The sequence below is a fragment of the Schistocerca serialis genome, chromosome 5 (assembly GCF_023864345.2).
Source record: "Schistocerca serialis cubense isolate TAMUIC-IGC-003099 chromosome 5, iqSchSeri2.2, whole genome shotgun sequence".
In the NCBI taxonomy this organism is placed as follows: domain Eukaryota; kingdom Metazoa; phylum Arthropoda; class Insecta; order Orthoptera; family Acrididae; genus Schistocerca; species Schistocerca serialis.
This window is the reverse complement of record NC_064642.1, coordinates 318,205,204-318,219,748: the sequence shown is the minus strand read 5'-3', so window position 1 is coordinate 318,219,748 and position 14,545 is coordinate 318,205,204. Positions and strand designations below refer to the sequence as shown.

Genomic DNA, 14,545 nt, shown 5'->3' with positions numbered 1-14,545 from the left:
GTCTCAAATAAATTTATCATAGCCCCACCAAGACATATGTTCAAATATTCTGCAGCAAACTGCCGTCAAGGGTACGTAATCCAGATTCAGCTCCCCTAGAGCACAGTTTGGCTGTTACTACTAGTTTTCTTTGCTACGTATTAAGAAATCCGAAATTTGTTGTTAAACTGCTTATTAATAAGCATAAGCAAATTGCTATGTATTTATGTTTTATCTTTTTCTTATAAATCTGATGACGGCAAAAGCGAATCAGCTGGATTTAATCAATATATGCGTTGAATACAATTCTGTGTTTAAGTCTACGACTGAGCATTAGCGTGTTCAAAGATGTTTGATCCTATTTAGAATATAAAAGTAGGGCACACATTATGTCCTGTCTCTGTTGCCTTCGACAAGAAGACTGTGATTAGTCGACTGCTGGCTGGTGTGAGCGGGATGCAAATGTCCGCCTCGGTATCTGCTCGGTCAAAGCGGCGGATTAACAGGTGATAAGGCCCGGGTTCGATTCTCGGCCGGGTCGGAAAATTTTTTCCACTCAGGAACTGGATGTTGCGTTGTCCTTAGGTTCGCATCGTCATAATTAACATTCAACCGTAGAGCTGGCTGAATGAGCACCTCTCGAAAGCCAATTTAAAAAAAACGGGCGTGTATCGACATATCGGAATATCGGTTGTACTGCCAAGTAGCAGGGCCGCACGTGAAATTTGCGCTGTAGGGTCCCAGGAAGAGACATCATCCATTCCTGGTTTGCAATCCTGTTAACACTGTAATTTTTCGTCGAAATATGGGCTAGTGTTTACAGTGCCACAAGAAGTGCTGGGAATCACATAAAACTGGGTGCAACAGCATTTAACAGTGATGAGTAAATTTGCACAACAGTAAGATCGTGTCAGCGACAAGTCACAACGTGTAAAAAAAGCGTGACCTTGAATAAATTGTGTCCGCCACTTCAGTGCGACTGACGAACGTTTCATGTAATTCTTATTTATTGCTTGCTAAGCTGTTACTTTTCCAGTTATCTGTTGATTGCTATTTATTGGCAGAGGATTGTAAGATACATTAAACTGAGAAGTCTTGTCTTAGATTTTGGGGTGGCCAGGAAATGGGGAGCAAAATAACTGATGATGGTCGAAGTAGAGAGGATATAAAATGTAGACTGGCAATGGCAAGGAAAGCGTTTCTGAAGAAGAGAAATTTGTTAACATCGAGTATAGATTTAAGTGTCAGGAAATCATTTCTGAAAGTATTTGTATGGAGTGTAGCCATGTATGGAAGTGAAACATGGACGGTAAACAGTTTGGACAAGAAGAGAATAGAAGCTTTCGAAATGTGGTGCTACAGAAGAATGCTGCAGATTAGATGGGTAGATCACATAACTAATGAGGAAGTATTGAATAGGATTGGGGAGAAGAGAAGTTTGTGGCACAACTTGACCAGACGATGGGATCGGTTGGTAGGACATGTTCTGAGGCATCAAGGGATTACCAATTTAGTATTGGAGGGCAGCGTGGAGGGTAAAAATCGTAGGGGGAGACCAAGAGATGAATACACTAAGCAGATTCAGAAAGATGTAGGTTGCAGTAGGTACTGGGAGATGAAGAAGCTTGCACAGGATAGAGTAGCATGGAGAGCTGCATCAAATCAGTCTCAGGACTGAAGACCACAACAACAACAACAGGAAATGAAAGCAAACGTCCCGTAGACAAGGTCATTAGAAACGGAGTGTAGCCTGGAAAAGAGCGGTGGTTTTGTTTAAGTTACGAAAAGCGAGTCGGATTGAAACTACAACATAAGATATCTATGATTGTCAGGAATAATATTTCAGATATAACCCTTGAATGCCACCTGTTAGTGTACCGTGCCGTTGAGATTCTTAATGTTTCTGCTACTGCTGTCTACAGCAATCGACAAACTGACGTCACTGTTATACAGCGTGTTCAAAAAACGTGTCGAATACTTTCAGAGGTACACATCGAAATAAGAAAAATAATTCCAACAAACAAGGGTCTGGAAACGCATACTTTTCTAAAGGAAGTGCTGCGCGGCGCTTTGTTGCGGATATTACCACAGTAGCTGCTTTCGCGCCAAAAGAGTAATTTGAGACCTGAGTTTCTCCTGGCGTATACAACTTTCAAATAACTTCCGGGAATTCAGCCAGGTAACACTTTCAGCGACCGCCGATATTTCGGCGGGAGAACACCCCGCCATTTTCAAGGCAAACTGCAACGGACAGGCGACGTACATGCAAATTTAATACCTCGGTTCTCGGACCCAAGCAGGAAAGATAACACACACACACACTGAACACTAGTGCCACCAAAGATGGCCAAAGACAGAGCTATCGATAGTGAGACTATGAATTCGCAGGTGAGGTAGCATTGAGTTTGTCCCTCTGTTTCTTGACAAGGGAGAGAGCCGGATTCCAAACAGAGTTTAAACAGAAACCTCCATCCCTGTTAACAAGGTTGCTCGCTAATTTAATCTCAACTGCCTCCCGAATCACACTGTCCCAATAGCTGGACGTGCATGCCAATATCTCGGTGTTATTATATAACATGGAGTGACCAGTATCCAAGCAATGTTCGGCAATAGCAGATCTATTTGGCTGCTGTAATCGTGTGTGCCGTTTATGCTCAGTACATCTGTCCTCCACGGTCCTGATAGTTTGACCAATATATGCCATGCCGCAGCTACAAGGGACACGATATACACCCGCCTTACGCAGTCCAAGATCATCCTTAACGGAGCTCAAAAGTGCTCTAATTTTAGATGGAGGTCGGAAAACACATTTCACATCGTATTTCCGTAAAATACGACCGATCTTATTGGACGTGTTTCCTACGTAAGGCAAGAAGGCAGTAGACTTAGGTGTTGACTCAGAATTATCATCAATCACCTGATGTACAGTTGGTCGATAGCGCAACGCACGTTCAATCTGTCTATCACTGTAACCATTTTGACGAAATGTAACTTCAAGATGGGACAGCTCAGCTGCTACCTCACCTGCGAATTCATAGCCTCACTATCGATAGCTCTGTCTTTGGCCATCTTTGGTGGCACTAGTGTTCAGTGTGTGTGTGTGTTATCTTTCCTGCTTGGGTCCGAGAACCGAGGTATTAAATTTGCATGTACGTCGCCTGTCCGTTGCAGTTTGCCTTGAAAATGGCGGGGTGTTCTCCCGCCGAAATATCGGCGGTCGCTGAAAGTGTTACCTGGCTGAATTCCCGGAAGTTATTTGATACCATTTAGTTGTCTGCAGTCAATTGTGTGGTCCGAGTCTTATTGCACGCTACGTTAGTTTTCGTCGTGTTTGCGTGTCATATTGTACAGTACTCTCAAACCTGGGTACGTATCATGATGTTTTACCTTCTTCCAAACGCGGATTCACTTAGGTGTTTACGGTTATTGCGCTGTTTGTACGTACAAATTGTATAGTACATACACATTTTCTCTCCTCCACCACTTGTTAGCAATGGAAGTCTACTACTCGAAAAGTGAAATGACGGATATGATATTCTGCTGTGGTTTAGCACATCGACGTAGCCTAAGAGCCCGTGCCCTGAACACTGGCGAGTGAAGGACACAGGTACCCTTGCAGCTCGGAAGACTGACAGTGGAAGGCCTCGCACAGTCCGCATGCCTGACGTGGAGGAGCATATGTTGCGTTCGCTAGAAGAAACAATTAGCAGCAGCGGAAGGCTTGTCCCATTCTCTAATATCGGGCGTACTCAATGAACAGTTGCTATGCTCATATCATCTACAGCGTGTTCAGGCCCTAAGTCTACAAGATCATCATGACAGGTTGTTACAGAAGTGTACCACAGATCCAATGTTGACATCGAAGTTTTTATTTACCGATGAAGAAGAGTTCACAAGTGCTGGTGTTGTGCATTTCCATAGCTAGCATGGACGGGCAGATGTAAATCTCAAAGCAATTCAGGAAAGAGGGCATTGACACCGATTCTCAATCAATGTATGGGCAGGCTTACTTGACGATAGAGTAATAGGGCTCAAAAATGGTTCAAATGACTCTAAGCACTATGGGATTTGACATCTGAGGTCATCAGTCCCCTAGAACTTAGAACTACTTAAACCTAACTAACCTAAGGACAGCACACACATCCATGCCCGAGGCAGGATTCGAACCTGCGACCGTAGCAGGAGCGCGGTTCCGGACTGAAGCGCCTAGAACCGCTCGGCCACAACGGCCGACTAGTAATAGGGCCATACATACTACCACAAAGGTTAGTCGGGGCGCATTATCTCGACTTTCTCATTGAAGTATTGCCTACCTTGTTGGAGGCTGTGCCACTGCAACAACGAATACAAATGTGGTTCATGCATGATGGCGCCTCAGCACAATTTCGTCACAATGTGCGCGAACATCTGACGCAGACATTTCAGGACCGCTGGATTTGTCGGAGGGCCCCGACACTTTGGCCTGCTCTTTCCCCAGACCTTAATCCCCTAGACGTTTGGTTATTGGGGCACTGCCGGCCGCTGTGGCCGAGCGGTTCTAGGCGCTTCAGTCTGGAACCGCGCGACCGCTACGGTCGCAGGTTCGAATCCTGCCTCGGGCATGGATGTGTGTGATGTCCTTAGGGTAGTTAGGTTTACGTAGTTTTGTGGGGGACTGATGACCTGAGATGTTAAGTCCCATAGTGCTCAGAGCCATTTGATGTCCCATAGTGCTCAGAGCCATTTTTTTTATTAGGACACTTGAAGGAATTGGTTTACACCACGCCAATGATGTGCGAACACTACAGGGTCGCGTCTTCAATGCGTGCCAGCAGGTACAGATACAGCAACCGTGTGGACTTCAAAGGGTGCACCACTCCTTACGCCTGGGAACAGAGGGGTGCATTGTCATGAATGGACGCCACGATGAGCACCTCTCATAAACACGGGTTTATCGCAGTAAGTATGCATTTGCGGACCCATGTTTACCGGCTTTATTTTCGTTGTTTCGGTGAGTACTACCACCTCTTAAAGTGTTTGACACTTTTTTTGAACACCCTGTATATAGAAGTTGTAATCATTGAGTGACTGTCAAGAGGTTAAGGGATATTTTGTGCGGCGAATGACGCCTTGTGTTAAATCTGAATGAATATTAGTTAATATGGGTGAGTAGGAGAAACAGTCCAGTTATGTTCGAATTAAATGTTAATGGTATCCTGTTCGACTCAGAAGGAACGGCTCTCACCTCGAAGAGGAATTTATTTACACATTTGTACACAGACGCCTCTCACATTCCTAGCCACTCATGCGACGGCGTATGATTGTGTTGCCTTTGGTATGTACACAACATCTTGCAGGGTTGTTAACAGACCAGTCGATCAGTTATCCCAGCAATTAGTTGACGTTTTTAGTATACGTGTGCCAGTATACACATAGAACAAAAATGAATGAAACCCTTAACGTTTGGAAATCCAATACTGTTAGTGTATAAAAAAAAATTTCGGAAGAACATCTTGAACGCATTTTTTATGATTATCATGCACCACCACGTAAAGTTGCGACCTACAGCTCGTTACTGAAGAGGTATACATCTATAAAAAGCAAATCGAACATCAAAGTAATATTTTTTAATTGTGTAGTAAAGAAGACTTAATCAACAACCATTTCGAGGAAACAAGGCAACCAAAGAACTGGAGATATCCCAATTTGACATGGTAAGAAATGAAGGAAAATGTGTCCATTACAGGCACCTCAATTTGGCAATGCAAAAAGCAAGAAAAATCAGAGAACACAGAGTTTACACGTTCTATAGCTGTCATAGCATGTCTCGACAATGAATACAGAATATGCCGTACACACATCACTGCTTTCATGAAAGCCGGAGTGTACAGAAAGACTAAGATAGTCCCCAGTCTGCGGACCGTTTTATCGAAGAAGTAAATCGGAAAACCACAAGTTTCTAGATACAACCACACTGCACTTGGAACACTGATCAAAGTTGATTTAATTATGAAAAAATTTCTGGTGCGGCACTATCTAAAAAAGGGGAAAAAATTAAGTCTGGTCCAGTCTGCACACAACTCACTGTTATGCGAGTGGAATGGATGTTGGATTTTCAATGAGACAACTAACAAAAAAACTGTGTATTTGTATTCAGGAAAATCTTTCGGACCGAAAGTTAAAATGGTTATAGAAGAAAGTTTTTCACAAAATATACATTTCGAGGCTAGCAAAAGTGCGAAAATGTCAAAAACCAGTTAAAATCGTTTTTTTCTGAACGACTTTAATGACAATGTCGGAAATAACTAGAAGTGTATACCACTTTGTGATTCCTGGCGAGCTCACAAGGACACAACAATAGGAAATGATTCATTTGTGGGTAAAGACATTTAATGCATCATCATTCTGCCAGAAACAACAGAATATGTACAGCCTCTGGATGTATGTTTCTTCCTGCAATATAAAATGCATCTAAGAAGGATAATAGACTCTACAACGATTCTCTGCAGTGACTTCGATACTAAATTAGGAAATATAATTTGAAAAATGAAAATGCATTGGGTTATTCATAACCAGCTGTGTGCTTCAATATTCCTGGCTAGGGGCTGCGTACAACATCTCGCACATGTTGCTGATTTCCTGAATATGATTCAAGTGGCGTTTGATTTTGTAGCTCAGAATTTGATTCTCAGGATTGCCCAGACACTGATTTCGCCAAATGTGATTTCTGTGACTTGTTTCATGCATTTTGCTGAGATACCTCAAGTACATTTTTGAAGCCAGATAGTGGGCAAACTAATAGTCGAATGCTGTCCCCATCCTAATCAAAGTGGTACCTAAGGCTTCTAAATACAATAGGAACATCGAATTACTCATACAATGAAGGCTTTCACGGCCGGATGGTACTGTTGTTGATAATTTTTCCGGGTTATATGGCCGTGGTCCATGGAATCCGGGTTTTATGGTCGTGGTCCATGGACCACGGCCATATAACCCGGAAGAATTATCAACAACATCGAATTACTGTTCGAGCCGAGAGAATTCTCGTATGTCATACAGCGCTAGAAATAACTGCACAGTCACAAAAATGTACCTTCGTTGCTTAAAGAAACGTTGCATCATAGAGAGTTATTGGGTCAGTCCACAATTTTTTGGTGATAAGTGAAACTTTCTGGCGCCAGGGAAGCTATTGAAGACTCACAAACAGCTCAAAAATCATGGACGAAAGACAACGAAGACAATATGAAGAAAGGAATTTAAATCGTTCCGTCGGAAATTGAGTGCTTGTGATAAACTCCACTATTAGGGGCTGCCATAAAGTTTCCGTTTGAGACCGTTGCTGCAGCGTATATGCAACATCGTTATTACCAAATGCTTCCAAGGAGACCAACGTGCTGTTATTCTTTTCTTGGTTGACGAAGGGCAAATACTGGTAGACATCCAACGGAGAACGAAGAATGTGTATGTAGCGTATGTCAGTCGACAATCAACGTTGTGGAATGGTGTGCCAAGCGATGCTGCTGCTTCATGATAACGTCCCGACATTCCACATGTCGTAACGACGAAGTTACGTCAGCTCAAGTGGAAGACGATCGAGCATCCGCTCTATAGAGTTTATCTCTTTCGATGCGATTGTCACGCCTTCAGTCCTTCAGAAAAGGCTTTGAAGGGTCGACGATTCCTGTTGGACGAGGGCCGGCCGGATTGGCCGAGCGGTTCTAGGCGCTACAGTCTGGAACCGCATGCCTCGGGCATGGATGTGTGTGATGTCCTTAGGTTAGTTAGGTCTAAGTACTTCTAAGTTTTAGGGGGCTGATGACCTCAGAAGGTAAGTCCCATAGTGCTCAGAGCCATTTGAACCATTTTTTTTTTTTGTTGGTCGAGGATGTGCAACAGGCAATTGCGGACTTCTTCACTCTGCACGACGCGGTGTTTTATCAAACGATTATCTTCAACATGGAGCGCCGGTACGATGATTGCCTAGATGGTAACGACGGTTTCGCCTGATTGGCATAATTGTTCCGGAGTTTACTGCCTTCGAACGGAAACTTTTCGATCGCTCCTTATAACAACATCCGAGCATATCGGATCGTACTGTGGACATATATTTGATGAAGGATATTTACCAACAAAATATCTGAGTTAAATTCGTACTACACACACAGGCAGACGAGAAACATATGCTACACTGGAAATGCAGGACATGAATGTCCCATACAGATCTTATCAAATGGATTCTTACTGATGTAGAGATGCAGTGGCTTCGGTATGTGCCCGCTCAGTGACTAGTAAAGTACTGCGTCGTTGATCCAAGGAAGACGCAAACAAGGGAAGTACGCATGTAAAAGAGTTCGATTAGCGTAGAAGTCTAGCAGTCTCTCAAGAAACATCAAAAGGTAGTCCTAATAGGTAGCTGTAAGGCTTCAGATGGACAAGACAAGTTGTAACTGCGGCTGGTAGCAATTACTGCTAAACCACAGGTCTGGCATTGCTGCGCCTGCCCTGTGTTTAGCGTTGCCAGGCATTAAGCAGACGGAGCAAGCTGAATTTGCATTTAATTGTCTCCGTAGCAAGCGAGATGGAGGCAGCGCGTAGCAAGACCTTGATTACATGCGTTGTTTCAACGTTGCATCTTCCCGTCTTTAGATCTCGTCATAATACATTCGAATTTGCTCCTGCTGTCTCCCCAAATTCCTTTTCAAATTTAGATCATTGAAGAATAAGAGAAATTTACATTTTTATCAGGAAAGGTTCTTTGTATTAGGTCTGATAGGTAACTATTTGCTGCAATGGTAACATTATTTTACTGTGACATATGTGGGATGTTACACAGGGTAACCCTTGGAATCAAATCTGTCCATTTGGTAGTTAATACCGAACTGATCACTTTCAGGTAAAGAAGAAATGGTCGAAGATACATATTTTATTTACCTGAACAACATTCGTTTCATAGCAACATCTTAAAGTCATAGCAACTACTCAAAGTGACGAACCCAAATCTACGTTTTCCGCAAAACTTTGTCGCACCATCTCAGATACCCTTGTAAACTATTGCGCAACGAGAGAGGCCATTTCTATTCGGATTTCTGGCCCAAATGATTTTGTGATTCGACACCCACAAGAGTGACGACATCAGTTCATGTTTAAGTGTCGACTAAAACCAAGCAGAAGAAGTGAATTAAGCTAAAATCGTTACCAAAAAGTTATTAGTTACGAAGTAATGAAAACTTAACATAAATATTACGTATGTTCCAAAAAATCCCGAGACGAAATAGTAATGATATTCTCAATATTGCCATATTTTTCCGCGATTTTTCTGTTTCTGTTAAAATAAGCCAGTTTGGCACGCTAGGACTACGTGGAGACGGCAATTCGTCAGGGCCTAACAACTTAAACTCACAGAGGGATTCCTTCAGAAGTGCAAAAACACTTAGTTATTTTAACCATTATGGTTGGAGAACACCGCATCTGTTTTTGTAAATTACACTGCAGGACACACTGCGACCAACCACTTGTGGCTGGTTGCAGCATTTCCTGCAGTGTAACACTCAGCTTGGTCATAAAAATTATCTCCGGTTTCGTCAGTCAACTATTTTTCTGTGGGTAGGAGTTTTTAAATAGAGGCTGAAAAGAGCAGTCACGCTGACGTTTGCTTACATGTTTGTCAGCGTGCTGCTGTTTAGATTGAGATTGCTATTTTGGAGTTTTTGTTTAGCGTTCATGAGGGCAGCCGTAATCGCAGCCCTGAATGATGATATCTTTTATATCACGCAGGTAAGAACTTACGTGTACTGTTCAGAACAGTCATTCCTGAGAAGTGACTAACGGAGTGCTAGGAAGAAGTACGCAGGTCAGCTAAGAAATTTTTTAAATGAAAGTGGCTTATTTTTGTGGTTTTTAATGTTCCAATTTTTAATATGATAACAATAACGCCACATTTCACATCCATTTTATACAATTAATGACCAGTATTTGAAAATATGCTCCTTTTAAAGATTTCAATAATATATACACAGCCGCAATGCCATCAAAAACCATGTGTGAGATTTTCATATTCTCACATTCTCTACGTGCCAGCTATTAGTCCTAAAACAAAAACGAATGAGACTTTTCTTGTTGGAAGTTTAATGTAGTTAAATTTTGTACGAGGATACGGTTTTAGTGATTCAAGAAAAAAAAGTATTTAAAGGTCACTTACGTATGTTTGTCTTGAATAATTGGAAAACTACGGCCTCTGGGGAGAACGCATCCCAGTAGAAAATTTAACAACATTAAATTTCCTACAAGTATGTCCTCTTCATTTTTTTCTGTAGGATAACAATTTGCATTTAGCGAGTGAGAGGATGTGAAATCCTTGCGTGTGTTATTTGAAGCCACTGCAGGTTGCATAAAACCCACTGTAGGGGCAGCTGTGTACATTGATGAACTAAAACATTATGACCACCTGCTTAATAGCTTGTTTGTCCGTCTTTGGATCGAGATACATCACTGGTTCTGCGTGGGATTCGACATTTTGTTGGTAGGCTTGTGGAGCTATGTGGCATTAGATGTCCACAAGCAGTTCATGTGAGTCGCGTTAATAGTGAGCCGCTCATTTGTGTACGTGGTGATGGCGCCCTATAGTGACCCAGACGGAGTCCAGAGGATTTACATCAGGCGAATTTGGCCTCTGAGAAAAATACTAGAGTTTACTATAATGCTTCTCAAACCACTGCAGCAAGGTTCTGGCTCCGAAACACGGACAGTTATATTGCTGAAAGACTACATCGCATGCATAAAGAGATGCAAGTGGTTCGCAGCTGTCAGTGAGTCATTGTTTACTACCACAGGCCTCATGCAAGCGCAAGAGAGTGTCTCCCATAGCATAATACTGCTCCCGAACACTTGCGCGTGCATCAGTATTGTGCTCTGTCGGTGGAGATGCCACAGAACACCATCTATCCTCCTTTACAGGGGAGACAAGCCACCGAACCCACGTTCTATGCGGTGGTCTCGCGGTTAAGGTGCTCAGTCCGGAACCGCACGACTGCTACGGTCGCAGGTTCGAATCCTGCCTCGGGCATGGATGTGTGTGATGTTCTTAGGTTAGTTAGGTTTAAGTAGTTCTAAGTTCTAGGGGACTGATGACCACAGATGTTAAGTCCCATAGTGCTCAGAGCCAGAGCCACGTTTTATGATGAACCGTGGCCGTCCAACCATTTAGCGCCTAGTCATAGTTTCACTGTCCTTCTACCTCTTTCTGTAGATGATCACGACAGTAGCACGTGAACATTCCACCAGCCTCGCAGTTTTCGAGATTCTAGTTAACAGGCTTAGCGCAATAACAATCTGCCCTTTGTCAAAGTCGCTCATCACAATGGTTTTCCTTATTTGCAGCCCACATCTTCACTAGGGTGGGGCGACGTCCGTGTCTGCTCCGCCTACATAGTCTTGTCACGTGAATGCAACGCCACCAGGCGGCATCCAACGTCGTGGTGGTCAATGGTCATAATATTTTGGCTTATGAGTGTATATATTACAGACTTAGGGAATGAAACATACGCTTCATACTTTGGAAATAAACTTGATAATCAGGATAAGTCATGGGCGCCACTTACGGTATGACACGTACGTGTCAAATATCTCTCAAAATTATCAAAAAGAAAATAGAATACAAGTCTTTAGATTTGCTGTATTAATGATAAGGGAAATGTGTAAAAAACACTGGGAGAATTTTCGAATGTCAGTTACAAAAAACATCCTTCAAATTTCACTTGTCGTAGATGATGATCTGTCAGAAGTGAAATTTGAAGTTGTGTTTGTTGTACCTGACATTCAGAAATTATAATCCATTCCACATTTGAGCAAACAATGACTGGGTGAGAGGGAGAAAGGCATAATTTATATGGATTGAAGTTTAGTGATTGGTTACGAACAATTTAATTCAGATATAATTCACACACAAAGTTATCAAGTTACTATCTACACATCATATTTCTATTTTAGCCACATGCTCGAAAAGTTCGTGAAGCTATGCTACCTGATGAACGGTCTCCTTGATATTTTTCTTCGAAAATTTTGGTTATGTGAGCAACAATGGGGGAATTTTGATCAAGACACTAAAGTAATGGACACTCTGGGATAGCGCCGCTGAAAGACGCATCAATCAGAGACCACTTTTGGTCGTTTCAGCAAGATGTATCACAGGCAGTTCATAGGACATAAAGTTATTTTCAATGTGAATATAAAGTTCGCATCTGTAGATGCTACTCAGCGTGGCTGATTCGCACGCAGTGGACCAAGGTTCGATTCCTGGTAACAAGGCTTTTCCCTTGATGGGAGGACTGGAGTGGTGTGTATTCATTCTTGTGCTGCTAACTGAAGAGCTATTTGAATTCCGCCGTCTGAAGCCAGAACGGCGGTGCTCACTTACTAAATGTGAATAAAGTCCTTTTGGGAATCAGGCCGATCCAATATGAAAACACTAAATCGTATAATTGACGTTTCAAGCTTTTGCTCAACAACGGTTTAGTCGCCCTGAAGAGAAGCACTGCCAAGATAATAGCGACTTAGATTTATAGATGTTTTATTGATTCGTAATGAGTTGGGTTACCATCCGAAGGATTTTATTCAAACTGACACTGCTTGTCGAAGCCTATAAGCCGAATTAAATGCTGTAATGAGAAAAGAAAAAGGAATTGTAGGCCTATGGACACACCAGTGATCAACCAAAACATAGTGACCATTGCCCCTTACGAGAGTGAACGCTTCCTGTTAGCACACTGCGAGCACGAGACTTGATAACGAATTTATATTACCAGAGCAGAGAGCAATGGAGAATTCTAGCGACGGTACAGGTCATAAACGGCGAAATCCACCGACGTAAGAGCCGTGACAAAGGAGAGATTATGGCTGAGAGCCTAGGAACGAGCATCTTGGAAACGGCGGAGGTGGTCGGTCGTTCGCGTGCTACTGTCGCGAGCATATGTGGAAGAGGTTGAAGAACAGTGAAACCACGAGTAAGCGACAAAGTGTTAGACATCCACACCTCATCACGGAATATGGATTTTGGAGGTTAGCCCTCTCTGTAAAGCAAGGCAGGCGATCCGACGATCTGTGGCAGTTTACACGAGAGTGTAGGATGTTGGTGCAGGTACTTTGTAGAAGAGTTTTGGGGACATCGTTCTCCATACTTTCTTGATAATGGGGGTCCGGAGCAGACGACCCCTGTGTGTTTCTATGTTGAGCAGACGACGATCAACTGCAGTGGGCACAGGATTACAGGAGCATGGAGATTGAACCGTGGATCTATGGGAACGTGTCCGGTCGGATAAATCACGATTCTTGCCAGTCCATGCCGAATGAAGTACCTGGACACGCCGCCATCCAGGCTAACGACGGCTCCAAACATGATCTGCCTTACTGATGCTGACTGGTGCGGTCAGTATTATGCTGTGGAGGATATCGACCTGGCCTTCCATTGGACCCGTGGCAGTAATCGAACGCACCATGAAAGCTGTGGATTACATGAACATTATTGCGGAACACCTGTATCCCTTCATGCCCCGATCGCAACACCATTTTCCATCAGAATAAGGACCTAGTCAGAAGGCTGGAATCTTACTACATTCGTTTGATGAACGTGATAGTGAATTCATGCGTATGTCTTCGCCACTGAATTCCCCTAATTTGAGCCCGATGGAACACATTTGTCGAGAGCCAATTCTGCGTCCATAAAACACCCGCCCGTAGTTTAGGGGACCTCTGTGGCCTGTATACAGGGTGGTCCATTGACCGTGACCGGGCCAAATATCTCACGAAATGAGCGTCAAACGTAAAAAACTGCAAAGAACGAAACTCGTCTAGCTTGAAGTGGGAAACCAGATGGCGCTATGGTTGGCCCACTAGATGGGGCTGCCATAGGTCAATCGGATATCAAGTGCGTTTTTTTTTTAAATAGGAACCCCCATTTTTATTACATATTAGTGTAGTACGTAAATAACATGAATGTTTTAGTTGGACCACTTTTTTCGCATTGTGATAGATGGCGCTCTAATAGTCACACAAATATATGGCTCACAATTTTAGACGAACAGTTGGTAACAGGTAGGTTTTGTAAAGTAAAATACAGAACATAGGTACGTTTGAACATTTTATTTCGGTTGTTCCAATGTGATACATGTACCTTTGTGAACCAGCCCTGTATTCACCTAGGGGATGTGGAAAACCGCATAAAAACCACATCCAGGCTGACCGGCACACCGGCCCTCGTCGTTAAGCCGCCGGGCGGATTCGATCCGGGGCCGGCGCGCCTACCAGAGTCCAGGAAGCAGCGCATTAGAACTCTCGGGCAACCTGGCGGGTAGATTAAGCTATTATCTAACAAAAATTAAACCAAAAACATTGTTTCGTTGACCAGTGTTATCGATGACTCCATCTTCTCTCTCTACTCATCCTTTCTGTTTTACTCCTTTGGTTTATGTGATGCAGGCCGCTAACCGACCATATCTATGCTATCTTGTCAGCAATCAATCGGTTTTATTTATTATCGTCGCTGCCTGTTACACTGTGTCATTGAGGTGCAGACGTACTCACTATGCCGGAGGAA

General features: G+C 43.1%; 1 protein-coding gene across 1 annotated transcript in view; it reads right to left on the bottom strand.

Annotated features, from left to right (window-relative positions):
- Nucleotides 1-14,545, bottom strand: part of LOC126481920 (neuroendocrine convertase 2) — a 1,488,910-nt gene that overhangs the window by 311,382 nt on the left and 1,162,983 nt on the right. The gene's annotated exons all lie outside the window — the stretch shown is intronic.